We start from the raw sequence: 14,443 nt of genomic DNA, 5'->3' as shown, positions 1-14,443 counted from the left end.
TACTGAAATGGTGGTTGATTTACGTTTTTGGTATCGGGGAACAACTTGTAATCAACACTTTTTTCAGCATAACTTAATCCATTTGCTCTATTCTTGGCCAGTAGAGGGCACTCTGGCTTTTGATTAGAGTTTCTGGAAAAAAAAACAAAAAACAAAAAACAAAAACAAAAAACCCCAACACCTTCCTTTCTCTGGCATTAAGTTTGCATCCCTCCCCCGCCCCCCCCCCAAATATCCAGTGCTCTGTTTTCCCCCAAAGGATAGTGATGCATTTGAAACCTGAAATTGGGTTTGTTTGTATGTTCCATTTGTGGAATAAACCCATGTACAACATCTGGGGGACGTGATATCATTCCATTTAACTCTCAATTATATGAAAGAAAGGAAGTAAAGTTATAATCATTATATATATTATATAATCACTTCTCAGGCAGGGTAGATTATTCTTTTGAGCTCCTGATTACTGAAATAATTTTAATATGAGCAGAAAAAGACCATCTAAAAATAAGAATCATCCCCACTTTAGAACCCTCCTTCTTCCTCCCCTCCCCACTCCAGTCTGTTGGGTAGCTCATCCTTTTGGCTTGGAAAAGTAATTTTTGCAGAATTTCTAGTTCTCATAATGCCATTAGTGAGACTGCACTTTCCCATACATAGATCACAGCTCTCTTGGCAATTGTAGATTATTTATATGTGTTGCTGAAGATTAAAAAAATACACACACATCACTTTTTGACCAAACTGGTATTGAGCAGCTTCATGCTTAGCTATAGTCCCTTGTAGCAGGAAACTTTCCAGTATATCACTTGGTTCCTAGCTTTGGAGTCAGAAAGATCTGAGTTCAAATTTTTTTCTTAAATACTAATTGTAGGACACTGGACAAGTCATCTATAATCTCCTTGTGTCTCAGTTTTCTTCTCTATGAAATGAGAGGGTTGAACTTAATGGTTTTCTGTTGTTCTTTTTCACCTTCCTCATCTATGATTTTATTATCCAGCTCAGGAGAAGGTTTGTGAGCTATAAGCTTTAAGAATCCTGAGTATATCACATGATGATGATAAGGTATCAAAGTGAAATTTGAATCCATATTGACCTGGTACTCTACAGGAAGGTGTGCTTTGTCCTTTTTTTTTTTTTCAATTAAAAGGTTTCTAAAGGAAGTCTTAAGTATTGCTTGAGAAGTTTCACTAGGAGGGAGATGGGATTTGGCATCAATGAAATTGCTTCTAGGGCTGCTCTATTTTATTTCTAAGTTCTCTCCTAAGAATGATGATTCAGAGAATGTTGAACCAACATGTGTATTTGAAGGTAGAAATTGAAGGTGTGAAATATATCTTCATATTCCTAGGACCTCATATAATGACTTATGTTTGGGTGTTTGGTAAACATTTTTGATGATAATATGAGTATGAATCCCTACATTCTAGCATATGAATCTAGAGTTAGAGGGCCCATAGAGGTAGCAGGGGGTTACTGGACTTAGAATCAGGAAGCTCAAATTCTGAGTTCAAATCCCAGAAACTTAACCTGTTGGCATCTCAGTTACTTCTTCTATAAAGTTAAGCTATTTGATCTGTAAGGTCCTTTCTAGAGCTAAATGAATGATCTTTTCACTGGCAAATTTCATCTTTTTCATGGCAATGAAAACTTCTGTCTAGAAAGGAACTCCATGGAATGATAATTTGCCCTTGTATCTTCAAGTTGATATAACCTGCCCTACAAAGAAATGAAAACCAAATCCAGGTCTTGGCCCCAGACTGGGTGAGTAATTGTTGGGTTGTTATTTTTTCCCCATTGGTTTGGCTTTATGATTTCATGGCTTCAATGAACTGGTTCCAACTAAGCAATTCAACTATAACCTAAAAGTCTTAGAGAGTTGCCGGGGGGAAAGTTGTCTTGGGATCACATAGCCAATGTGTCATACTTGAACCTTGGTCTTCTAGACTCTAAGGCTAGTCCTCAGTTCACTGGGTCTTGGCACATTTAAGTTTAATCCAAGTTGTCTGGAGCCTAAAATGATCCCCTTTTAACCACAACTTTGAATGTAGCATCCAAGAACACGCTTGCAGTCTAAAGTGGAGTTGGGGGATGGAAGAAAGGGAAGTGGAAGGCTTATTTTTTCAATGAAAGAAGAAAAATCTTGCCTCCAGCTCAGTTTCTTAGAGGAATAGCATTTCTGGCTTTCTGACCCTGATTGTAGACTCAGTTATGTTTTGGTAAATAAGATTAGCTATAATTAAATTACCCATTATGTGGGCAGTTTTATTTATGTGGGTGCTAAACAAGTAACTTAAAATGTTTCCAGAAATGTCATATGAAAATAGAGAGCCCTGAGTATCTTCATGGTGTGATTAATGCATCAACCCTATTTATCTGTTTGTCACTCTGGTGTTGAAAGGACTGCCAGGGAGATTAGGACAGCCTGGGACTTCATGTTTGCATTGATTTGGAGCTTGAGGGAGGAAGCTCTGGGAGCCAGCTCCCTTCTCCTGTTTCCTCAAATGGTCCTAGAGGATTTTGTGTGAATTTCCCCTTTGCCACTGTCACATTCTTCCTCCTATTATATTCGTCTACTTGTCTTAACCTTCACTCTCTGAATAGACTGTAAGCTCCCCAAAGGCAAGGACTGTAATTTTTCATCCTTGCTTTTTCTCCCTGACATCCTTCTTTGATGCCTCATCATTGTGTGGAGGTGACTCTAATTTTTTTCCTCCAGTAATAATTTATTGTATGTTCCCCCAATTCCATGAAGCAACAGTTTTTAAGATTTGTTCTGGAATTTTGCAATCAAAGTATCTCCCTTCCCTTTCCCCACCCCACTGGTAAATGTTTTGTGATAATAATATGTGAGATATGTGTTGTGTCAGTTCCTTGTTCGCCTGGCTTCCATCAAGATTAATTTCAAATCCTACCTTCTTCAGGAAGCCTTTTCCTGATTCTACCAAACCACCTAGTGCACTTTGCATTTATACTCTACCTCTTATACATATATAGTTATTCACATTAGAAAATAACCTCTTAGAGGTCAGGCACTGCTTTTGGTTTTCTTTATTTTCTTAGCACTTAGTGCTCTATAAATGCTTGTAGACTCTGTGTGTATGTGTGTGCATGCATGCACATATATCCCGTCTGTGTTTTAGCTTAGGAAATAAGTCAAATAAGGCAAAAATAGCAAGAGAACAAAACTTGTTGAAACTCAGGACTCCGTGGTACAGTGCTGTATCTGCTAGATTATACTGGCTACACAAGCAATGTTCTTGCTTGTGACACTTAGCCTGACAGTTAGCCCATTCCTTCATTTCTAGGACTGGGTGTCATTTAAAATGATCCTGTGCCTATACTATATACTTCACTGTAAATTGATTTAGAATCACAGAATCTTGGTCAAACTACACCTGACTGAGAATCCCCTTAATGACACCCAAGACAAGTGTTAACTGGGCCAGTATTTAAAATCATCAGTGAAGGGGATCTATTACTTCAAGAGATATCGCTGATAATCTTAATTATTTAAGGAACATTTTCTTACAACAATTAAAATCTATTCCTCTACAATTTCTACCTATCACTTCTTGTTCTGCCATGCAAAACCTTTCATGCAGAATGACTTCCTCTTGTACCCTTAGGACACTTGAAGTCAGCCAACATATTTCTTATATGTTTTCTCTTCTCCAAATAATATATCCTTGGTATGCAGGGGACTATTTCCTGGGCTGTTGTCAATCATCCTGACTTGTCTTGCCACTGAACTTTGATGACTCTGGAAAAGAGAACGAGGCTGACAACTTTATGTGACTTTGTTTCACTTAAATCTAATTCACCCATAAATAAAGATATCGCCCTATGATGTTGTTGATCATCTTTGAAAATGAATAATGAACAGCAAAAACAAATTAAGTTCCTTCTAATTGTTCCATCTAATTGATGTTCTTTGTATAAAATGTGTTGCCTAGAACTAAGCAGAAGCTTCAGATGGAGTCTGACCATCCTGACCATGTTAGAATTCTGTGGGACCATCATCTTCTCTAACCTTGGAAGCAGTGCCTCTTTTTAGCTTCTATCTCACAAAATTGACTTATATTAAGTTTAAAATCAAAAGACTCATTCCTTTTACACGTGAATTGATAAGTAGCCATACTTTCCTCAAATTTTACTTTTGAAGTTGCTTTTTATATACACAAATATAAGACAATGTTTTATTAACAAAGACCTGGGTCTAAGTTGTGACACATACTGTATAAAAATGGGCAAGTCCCCTAATCTATTAGTGTTCCCAGTCAACTATATGACTCTAAGTTGCAAAGCATGTACAAGTTCTCATTGGTTGAGAGAGTTTTTTTTTTTTTTTTTGGAGTTCCATATACTAATAAAATCAGAGGTCTGCTCCTCTCCCAAGATGTCATCCTATTGGAGTCAGCCCAATGCTCTAGCCTCTTGAGATCTCTTTGGATCTTGACTCTCGTCCAACATGTTAAAAATGCTAAACAGCACAGGTCCAAGGACAAATCCCTGGGACAATTTGCTAGAGACTTTATTCCAAGTTGACATCAAACGATCAATGACTAATCTTTTGGTTTTGCCTTTCAGCCAGTTCTGAATACTCTTAAGTACTATTCTCTCAGTCACATTTCTCCGTCATGTCCTCAAGAATACTATATGAGACTTTGTTAAATGCTTTTTTTACAATCCAGGTAAACTCTACAGCATTTCCCTGATCTATTGATAGATCAAGTAGCCCTGTCACCAAAGAAAATTAAGTTAATGTGACATGATCTCTCCTTGATGAAACCTTTTGCTTTCTTTTTAAAATGTTTATTAACCATATTTTTTCATAATATATAATATACTTTTTAAGAATTGGAATTAGAATCACTGACTCATAATCTGGAAAAATCCATACCCTTTAATGAAAATCAGGGTATTTGTCATTCTCAAGGCCTGGGGAGCATTATTTCTATGCCTTAAGATTTTTATTTTTTTTAAAGTTGTTTTGATGTGTTTTGGTTTTGTATTATAAATATTTACAGATTATCCCCACTTTGTGAGTTTTCTTGTAATAAAGTAAAATAGTTAAGTGAAACTAATAATACAGTGATCTAATCAGAAAATACATGCAACATTTCACATCTATATCATCTCTCCACCTCTGAGTTTTAAAAAATATAACAAATCTATTTTTCTTTGTCTCATTCCTATTTCATTGAGATGGAGAGAAAAATAATATCATAAAGAACATACTTAGGTAAGTAAACAAATTCCCTCGATGGCTCTCTCTCTCTCTCTCTCTCTCTCTCTCTCTCTCTCTCTATATATATATATATATATATATATATATATATATAAGTATATACATAAATACAAAAACACACATACATATGTATTATTCTGCACCTTAAATTTATTACTTGCTCATTGGTTCTGCTCATTTCATTCTTTATAAGTTAATAAAATACTTCAAAGTTGTTTACTTTAATATTCATGTGATATAAACATTTATTCTTCTGGTTATGCTATTTCACTCTACATCAGTTCCTGTAAATCTTTATATTCATTTGGAAATAATTAATTCCCTGTTTTGTGTGATATTTCTTGTAGTACAATAGTACTTCATCATATCCATATACTCCATCTTATTTAGTTTTTCCCAATAGATGAACATGCCCTTAGTTTCTAATCCCCCCCACCCTCGCAACCAAAGATCTTGCATATTGGGATAAGGACTTCTTATTTCATTAAAAAAAAAAAATCTTCTAAGAAAAATGGATAGAAGTTTTCAAGAAATTATACTTCACAACTTTAAACAAAAAAATTCCAAATGGAAATATGTCCTAGATATTGAAGGTCACATGATAAAAAATTAGAGAAACATGAGAAAAACTGTCATATCTTTGGAAAGGAAAAAAAATCATCACCAGACATGGAGAAGAGAAGATAAAAGTGAATTTTGATTACAAAAAATAAATTTTTTGACAAATCTAATAAAGCTAAGATTAAAAGGAGACCTTGCAACAAGTTTCCCTGATAAAAGTTTCATTTCCTATATAAGGAATTGATTCAAATTTTTAAGAAAAACCATTCTCCAATTTAAAGATCAAAGGATATAAAGACATTTTGAAAGAAAGAAACTCAAGATATCTCTATCTACTCCAAAAGCTGTTCAAAGTCCCTCCCAATTAGAGAAATGAAAATTAAAGCAATTCTGAGATTTCCTCTCATACCTAACAGAGTGGAAAAGGTGACAAAAAAGCAAATGACAACTGTTGGAGGTGCTGTAAGGAAACAGGCACATAGACGCACTGTTGATGGGTCTGTAAATGGGTGCAACCATTATAGAAAGCAATTTGGAAACACACACACACACACACACACACACACACACACACACACACACAAACAAACCTAAATAGTGCATGACCCAGCTATTAGCCCTATACCCAAAAGAAATCAAAGAAAGTGCAAAAGATTGTTTGCAAAAATATTTGGAGCAGCTCTTTATGATTTTGCAGATTACTGATAGTATCTCAGCAGTCACATTCATAGTACTTTCAGTAAACTGACATAGAGTTCATTTTGGCTCAGTGACATGAATTAATCAAGGAAAAGTAGGCTCTCTGTTATTATCTCTCTACTTATCTTAGGTTTCAGCTTGCTATTAAACATTTTTGTTCTTTCCTTTCCAATCTGAAGGTTTTTTTTTTCCTTTTTGGAGGAAACAAGCCAAATCAGAATTGGGTAGCTCTGCTTTCTCTTCCTTGTGCTATATATCATGCTACCCACTATACACAGTAGTTTTATACCTTTTTTATTTTTATTTTTCTCAATTTAGCTAAAAACCTACCACTTTTTATGTATTATTGTTAGGTTTTCTTACCAGTATTTGTTTCTTCTGAGCTTTAGTTTTCCAGATGCTAACCTTATTGGATTGTCATAGGTTTTTGTTTGTTTTGTTTTGTTTTTACTTTTTCCTTTTGTATGATATTGCTTGCATTTTCATCTTTTAAAAATCTAAGTTGGTCAGTAAGCCTGAATATAAGACTCTTTAAAAAAAACTCCTCAATTTCACCCTGAAATTTTTTTCTTTTCATTTCTTCAGACATAAAGAATTCATACAAAATTTATAAGATTCATCATTGATCTTTGAAAATTATAAATTCAGAATTTAATTCTTTAATTATTCCATCCCTTTTGGTTTGAATTTCCGTGGAAGGTTTTAATAAATTAAAGCCTAACTTTCCTTTCTCTGAACCCTTTGCTATCTGTTCATTCATACTCTATAAAGTATATATGTCAGTTTAGGCACTCAGTATTTCTGTTTTAGTAAACAATTTCTCCTTGTTGCATATACTTGGGATCTCCACATTCCTACCCACTTTTGAAAGATGAAATGATCAGTTAATAACCCCTTTGCTTTGGGCTAATTCTAGCAAATTTCCAGTTAATATAAGTCCCCCATTCAAACTCTATCATGCCTCAGTGACAGATTTATGAACAGGCTACAGAATTCTTCATCTATATATTTTTCCTCTTCAGATGCTCATAATTTACTCCTATGTAAAATTATTTCTATTTTGTCCTATGTCAATCTTTATCCAAAGTCTGTCTACCATGCTTCTCATCTCTGTTTCTTGGATTTCTAAATATGAGTATATTTACTTTATTTGTAGTGTGAATCCTGTTCTAATACCTGTCCCATTGTTAAATCTTCTATTTGTTTTGAATCGGGTATACTCTTTAGAGCAACATTGCAGTTATGCTTCCTGCCTACCAGGACTCAGTGAGATGGATGAGGACAAATTTGCCTTCAAGTGTTAGAGTATATAGTTCATCTTGCTTATTTGTCATATTTTATGATTTATATATAGATATCTGTGGTCATAGGATTGCGGGGGTTAATATTTTTCTTTTTTATGGTGACATTAAACATCAATAATTTCATATACAAAGAACAGAAAAAGATGATTACAGGAAATTGTATATTTCTAGTGTACACAGTATGTTTCTTTAAAATACTATATAAATGCTTCCTATTCTTTCTATTAACCCCTCATTCTTCTTCCTCTCCTCTCTCTCCCCCCACCCAATGAAAATCCTTCTTTTTAACAAATTAGTGTAATTATTGCTGAGGAAATTCACCCTTGAAGCCAGAGATTTTAATTGTTGGATCCTTTCTCAGATTTTTGTCTTGTGTCATTTTCTGGACACTTTTCTCTATTCTTCCTACAGTTATTACTGTATTATTGCTATTTCCCATGGTATCTAGCATGGTAGTTGAACATAAGCATTTTCCCCTGCCCCGTATTCCCTTTAGTTTTAGAACTCTTTTGATTTGATTTGCAGTACTCAAGGCAATTTTTAAAAACCAGCCATTGTTAGGTGCATTCCATCCTTTTCCCTGTGTCATCATTCTTATATTTGAAACTGGGGTCCCAAAGTTCAAGACCCCTTTTCACATGCCATCTTTTAATCAATTTCTTCACTTCTAAAGTCCATCTCTTTTGAAACCTTTGCTTTTGATTCTAACAAGATCCAAAGCTTACTGCTTAAGATTTTGTAATTAGTAGTAGTTCTATCTCCAGTCTTTCTGGCAGTGTGATTTGTACCCTTGGGAATCAATAGAAGGGCAGAGCAGTCATCAATTTTGCCTAGTCCTGAGAAATTCTCCAAGTGCTAGATAAATGGCCTGTGAAGACAGCTGGCCTTACTATTGATAATAATTACTCTGCTTCTGGTGCTTTTTGTGCTCTTGAGTTAGGATTTAGCCGGAATCCCCTTGATACTGGGTACTCACCAAGACTGTCTTAATTTGTGATTCTAAGCTCTGCTTACAAAGTTGTTCTACCCCCAAACCTAGTCACTGAAAACTATGAGATTAAACTAAATTTAAAATCCACTTTCAGTAGTAGAGCTTCCTTGAGTCAGAGGAAATGGGTCCAGAACCCAATCTGGTACCAATTATGACATTGGCCATTCATAGAACAAAGTCACCTTAACAGCTTGGGCTTTAGCTTCCTTTTCATGTAAAATGGGGAGTGGAATAGATAATCTCTAGTGTTCCTTCCAACTTTAGATTTTAGGATCTGTATATTTGGTTACGGCTTGTGTGTGTGTGTGTGTGTGTGTGTGTGTGTGTGTGAGTGAGTGTGTGTGTGTGTGTGTGTTTACATCTAAACTCTGTCAGGATTTGCTGACCCCAGGGTCTTGCTATCAATTTTGGGTTTGGGGACTCAATGATTGTTTCAGATGAAGCTATGAAAATTCCACCATTTTAAAATTATATGTTCAAGTTGTACCAAAAGTTTCAACTTAATATACTTTTTCCCCCTGGGACTTTAAGGTTTACATATTGTGTTTCCCTGAACAACTTTGAAGGGAACGTAGTATAAATGCTCTTATCCCCATTTCACAGGATAAATAGCTAAGGTTCATAGAGATGAAATGGCGGCTGGTCCATGGTCACACAGCTAGTAAGTGCTGGAGCTGGAATACAAATCCAGTCTCCTGACCCCAAGTTCAGCACTCTTTCCATTACACAAAACTGCCTCTAGACAAAAGACACCTGCGAAGCAACAAGTCTGTGTGAGAGTTGGCTTTCAGATAAGTAAAAGCCAAACATTAGACAAGAAGCGAGAAATGTATTCAAAGTTGGGGAGGGGAGGGGAGGAGGAAGAGAAGAGGTCCACATTCCTATTCTGGACCCTGAGCAAATCTATCTGAGGGGACCTCCTTCCCTTTCCTATTTGCAAGGGGACAGGAAGAGTCCCTCCTATGGGATTCCTACTACTCAGGGACAGAAGGGCTGGGTTTCTGTTTGTACACGGGGCGCTAAAACAGTCTCTGAACTCTGTTCTTATTGGCAAAACATTCTGCTTAATTTGAAGAAAACCTTAATTAGCTGACAAGTTTTTCTAGTTCCCAAATATTGAGGAAATGCTATCATGCTACAGTTATTTCGGCAGGCACTAAATGGGAATTGTTTCACTCCACAGCTGCTTGTTGCCTTGCAGCTACCCTACTAGGCTAGATTTTTTTGTACAATTGAACTTAAACTGTTTATGAAACGGAATGAATTTAGTGTTTTTGGAGGGATATAATATTAGAATAATACTGAGCTGCTAACTTTTACTGTGGAAGAACTGCTGCTTTTCTTTCTTTTTTTCCCTCTTTTTTCTTTTTCTTTTCTTTTCTTTTTCCTTTCTAGCCAAGAAACTTTAGGCTATGTATTTGTGATCTCTCTAGGACCATGAATGTTTTTTTTTTTTTTGCTATTAATTTTTTGTTATTCTGAACTTGATGAATACCAACAAACACAAACATTTCCAAATGCAGAGAACAGAAAAAGATTATAAATGAAACTTTAAATCTCATCTACAGTTTAAAAATATATTCACATTTTGCACATTACTTTCAAAGCTATTTTGCTTGCCTGTATTGCTCTTAGAATCTCCTTCTGTTCCCTTTTATTCTTTTTTTTTCCTTTAAATGTTTCATGATATACTCTTCTCCTTTTTTTTTTTTGGCATTGCTATCACAGCCTATCTTTCCCTACAATTCTCTACTCTCCTACCTTTCCTTTTTTTAAAAAAAATAAGCTAGAATGGTCAAGCAGAAACAAATCCACACATTGACTATATCTCAAATTCTCCTTTAGTCAATTAAATATTGACCAAGAGTTGGTAAGTATGGTTTATCACTGTTTTTTTTTTTTTGGTAATCATGGTTTTCCAACTAGACCTTTATATCTGATACAATCAGTAATTGCATTTGCCTATTTTATTGCATTCTCTTGTATTATATTATGTTATAGTATTATATATTATTGTATTATATTATAGTTAGCATTTCTAAAATTATATGAAATAATAGTGGTTATAATAGGCAACCTGATTTTATTTCTGGCATGATTCAAAAGACTTGGTAATATATCTCTATTATAGATAATACTAGCTCCTGATTATAAATGGAAGCTATTTATCAGAAGGACTTTTTATTCCTATTCTTTTTAATTAAAAAAAGAGAAATAGCTATTATTTTTGTCAAAGACTTTTTCAGCATCTCTTTATATAATCATGTTTTTAACAGAAAGCTGTTTTTATCTTGTCAAAGATCTAGTGATCATAGGAAGATTAATCCAAGATCTATATTATCAATAGATCTGCTTCTTAATAAAAATAACATGATTTTTATTCTTCTTGTCATTACTATGGTCTTATGTTCATAGTGGTTTAATATTGTATCAACTCTGCCTTCCTGTCATATCTCCAAACTAATTGTATTGTGCAGTCTCTTTTGTATAATGTTATAGCCTCTTTTGGGGGGAGATGTACCAATATTTTGATGAACATTGAGTGGAGCACAAGAGAGTTATCAGGTAATCGTGCCTGAGCTATATCCCATGCCTATACATTTGAGAGTTGGGTTTTATTTGCTTGAATCCAGGTTGCAAAAAATCTATTCTTATTTTTTCTTTCATTCTTTTCCCCTTACTTTGAGAAGGAATTTGATAGGATTCTATCCTCTTCTATATTTGTAAGTAGTTTATATAATATTAGATTTAGTTTTTCTTTGAACGTTTGCTTTGTTCTTTGGAAGGCAGAATTGACTTGTTAAAGTTTTTGGTTCTGGATTTTAAAAATAATTAAATTTAGTAGGTTACTTACATTTTCTATTTGTTCCTTTCATCTGAATATTTATATTTTTGCTAATATTTACACTTAAATGATCAATTTTGTTGGCATATACTTGGGCAAAGAGCTTCTAATAATTGTTTTTTTCTCTTTTTTAGGAATTCTTTTTATTTCTTTGTTTCATTTCTCTTTAAAAATCAAACTGGATAATGATATTTTTTAACCTAGCTCCTACTTTTATTTATCAATTCAATGTATTTTTTAAACTTTCATTTCCATTAATCTCTTCTTGACTTTTCTGACTTCTATTTTTGTATTTTGTTTTATTTTATTTGCTTTTCTTAGTTGCATGCTCTATTTCTCAACTTATTCCTTCTCTCTTTTGTTGCTTAAAATATATAATATCTAAGTTTTTTCTTCAGCATACTTTTGATTACATCCCAAAAGTTTTGGTATGTTGTCTAATTGTTCTTTCCTTTGACAAAAATTTCTCTTGTTTCCATAATTTTTTCTTTGACTCACTCTTTATTATTAAGTTATTTAATCTATTATCATGTTATTGATAATAATCTATTGGTTTTTTTTTCCTTTGGTAAAGGGTGAATTTACTATTTAAGTCATTCTGCATTGACTTGAAATTTTTTATGCCTAAAACATGGTCAGTTTTGTGACTTGCATAGTTGAGAAATACATATACCATTCAGTAATCACTAGAGATCTAGCCTATTTTTCTAAAGTTCTAAAGTTTGTCTTTTTGTTTAGATTATGTAGATCTGAGAGAAGTATATTAAGGTCTCACCTACTATAAATTTGCTTCCTATTTTTCCTATAAGTCAATGAAAATTTTCTTTTACGTATTTAACTGCTATACCACTAGGTCAACATATGATAAGGATTGATATAATTTCATTATTTGTTTTACATTTGAGAATAATATAGTCACTGTTATAAGGGGGAGGGTTACTTTTTAAAGGGTTGGACTTGATTATTTAAGAGTGTGGTCACCAGGAATTTAGTTAATTCCAAAGAGATTTATTTACAAAATATAGAAAGAATGAAGAAGAAAAATCAGAGAGAAGACAGGGTAAGATATCTAGCCTAGGCACTAAGTAATTTACTCCTTGCCCCTCCAGGCAGGGAGAATTAGTTTCAACTGCCCATGGCAAAGCCAAGGTCCCAGGAAGTGTCTCTCAAGATGATAGGTCTTTCCTGAGTCTGGTCTCTTCAGAGAAAAGCCAGCAGTTAAGAGACAGCTTTTTTACTCACCATGTTTTAGTCCAGTCAGCAGATCCTTCTGTCCCTCTTTACTAGCCTCAACTCAAAAGCATGAAGAGTTGAATTATCACAGGAAGTAACAGCTCCTTTTAAAGATATTTTCTCTTGTGTCACTTCCTATGCCTTCCCCTAATTCTAAGTCTACCAAATACAGTTGATGATTTGCTCTAGGACTGCCCAGAAGTCAGTCAGTCAATTCTGATTTGTCATCCACTATCACACGCGTGGGTCACAGACCTCCCACTTCATGATTAAGTGGAATATTTGTAGTTTTGGTGATTAGATAAAATGGGCAGATCTTCATACTTAACTTTTAAGTACTGTATTTACACTTATGGGGATTAAATCTAAAAATAGTCAGGGGTTACAATTTAATCTTTACAATCAGGGGAAAGTTAGGTGTTTTCATTGTTATAATCAAGGGAGAATTAAATTTAATCTTCACACTGTTTATCTTAAATGTACCTGATTTTGCTACTTCCTTTTCTGAGAATATGACTGCTACCTTTGCATTTTATAATTTACAGAAGCACAATAAATTCTGCTTCAGCTTCTCATTTTAAGTCTTGTTAATTTTTATATTTAAGGCTATGTTTTGTAAACAGCATATTGTTGGATTCTGATTTCCATAATATTATTTATTTGGAGGGTGAGTTCATTCCATTAATCATCTCCTTTATGATTGTTAATTATATTTTTCCCTCTCTCAAATCCTTTTATAATTTTTATTCTCTTGACCCAGCCTCCACCCACTCTTTACTGTGCCATAAAAGAGAAAGAATGTAATCAAAATCAAAAGTGGAATCCTTATCAAATATAGAGATTATGCAAAGCTAGGTCATGCAGTAAATGAAGCATAGAACCTGGAGTGAGGAAGATCAGACTTCAAATATGGCCTCAGACACTTAATAACTGTGTAAGCCTGGGCAAGGAACTTACCCTATTTACCTTAGTTTCCTCATTTGTAAAATGAACTGGAGAAGGAAATGCCAAATTGCTCCAGTACCTTTGCCAAGAAAACACCAAATGGTGTTACAAAGAGTTGGACACAAGAGCCAGGCCTAGAGATGGGAGGTCCTAGGTTCAAATCTGGCCTCAGATACTTCCCAGCTGTGTGACCCTGGATAAGTCACTTGACCCCCATTGCCTAGCCCTTACAACTCCTTTGCCTTCGAGCCAATACACAGTATTGACTCAAAGACCGAAGATAAGGGTTTATAAAAAAACAACCAAAAAAAAAAACAAAGAGTTGGACACAACTGAAAAAATGATTCAACAACAACAAAGACTCTTAATAGGCTAGAAGTTGGGTTAAAACAAAAAAGAAAAAATAATTTGCATCAATGTAAAGTCATTTACTTTTAAATGAAAATTTTCAATGAAATAAACTCAATCAGATTACTATATGAGGTAAAATAATGGAAGCATGACTAGATAGCAATTCATTTGAAAAAAAGAAATCTCAGAGTTTAAGCAATTTGCCTTCTCATTAGGAATGAACAGTTTGAGGTGCTAATAAAAAAACTCCTGAAACCAAAGCAAAT

This window comes from Monodelphis domestica, chromosome 7 (genome assembly GCF_027887165.1).
Source record: "Monodelphis domestica isolate mMonDom1 chromosome 7, mMonDom1.pri, whole genome shotgun sequence".
NCBI classification, from domain to species: domain Eukaryota; kingdom Metazoa; phylum Chordata; class Mammalia; order Didelphimorphia; family Didelphidae; genus Monodelphis; species Monodelphis domestica.
The sequence above is the reverse complement of the archived record's forward strand: the minus strand, read 5'-3'. Positions refer to the sequence as shown.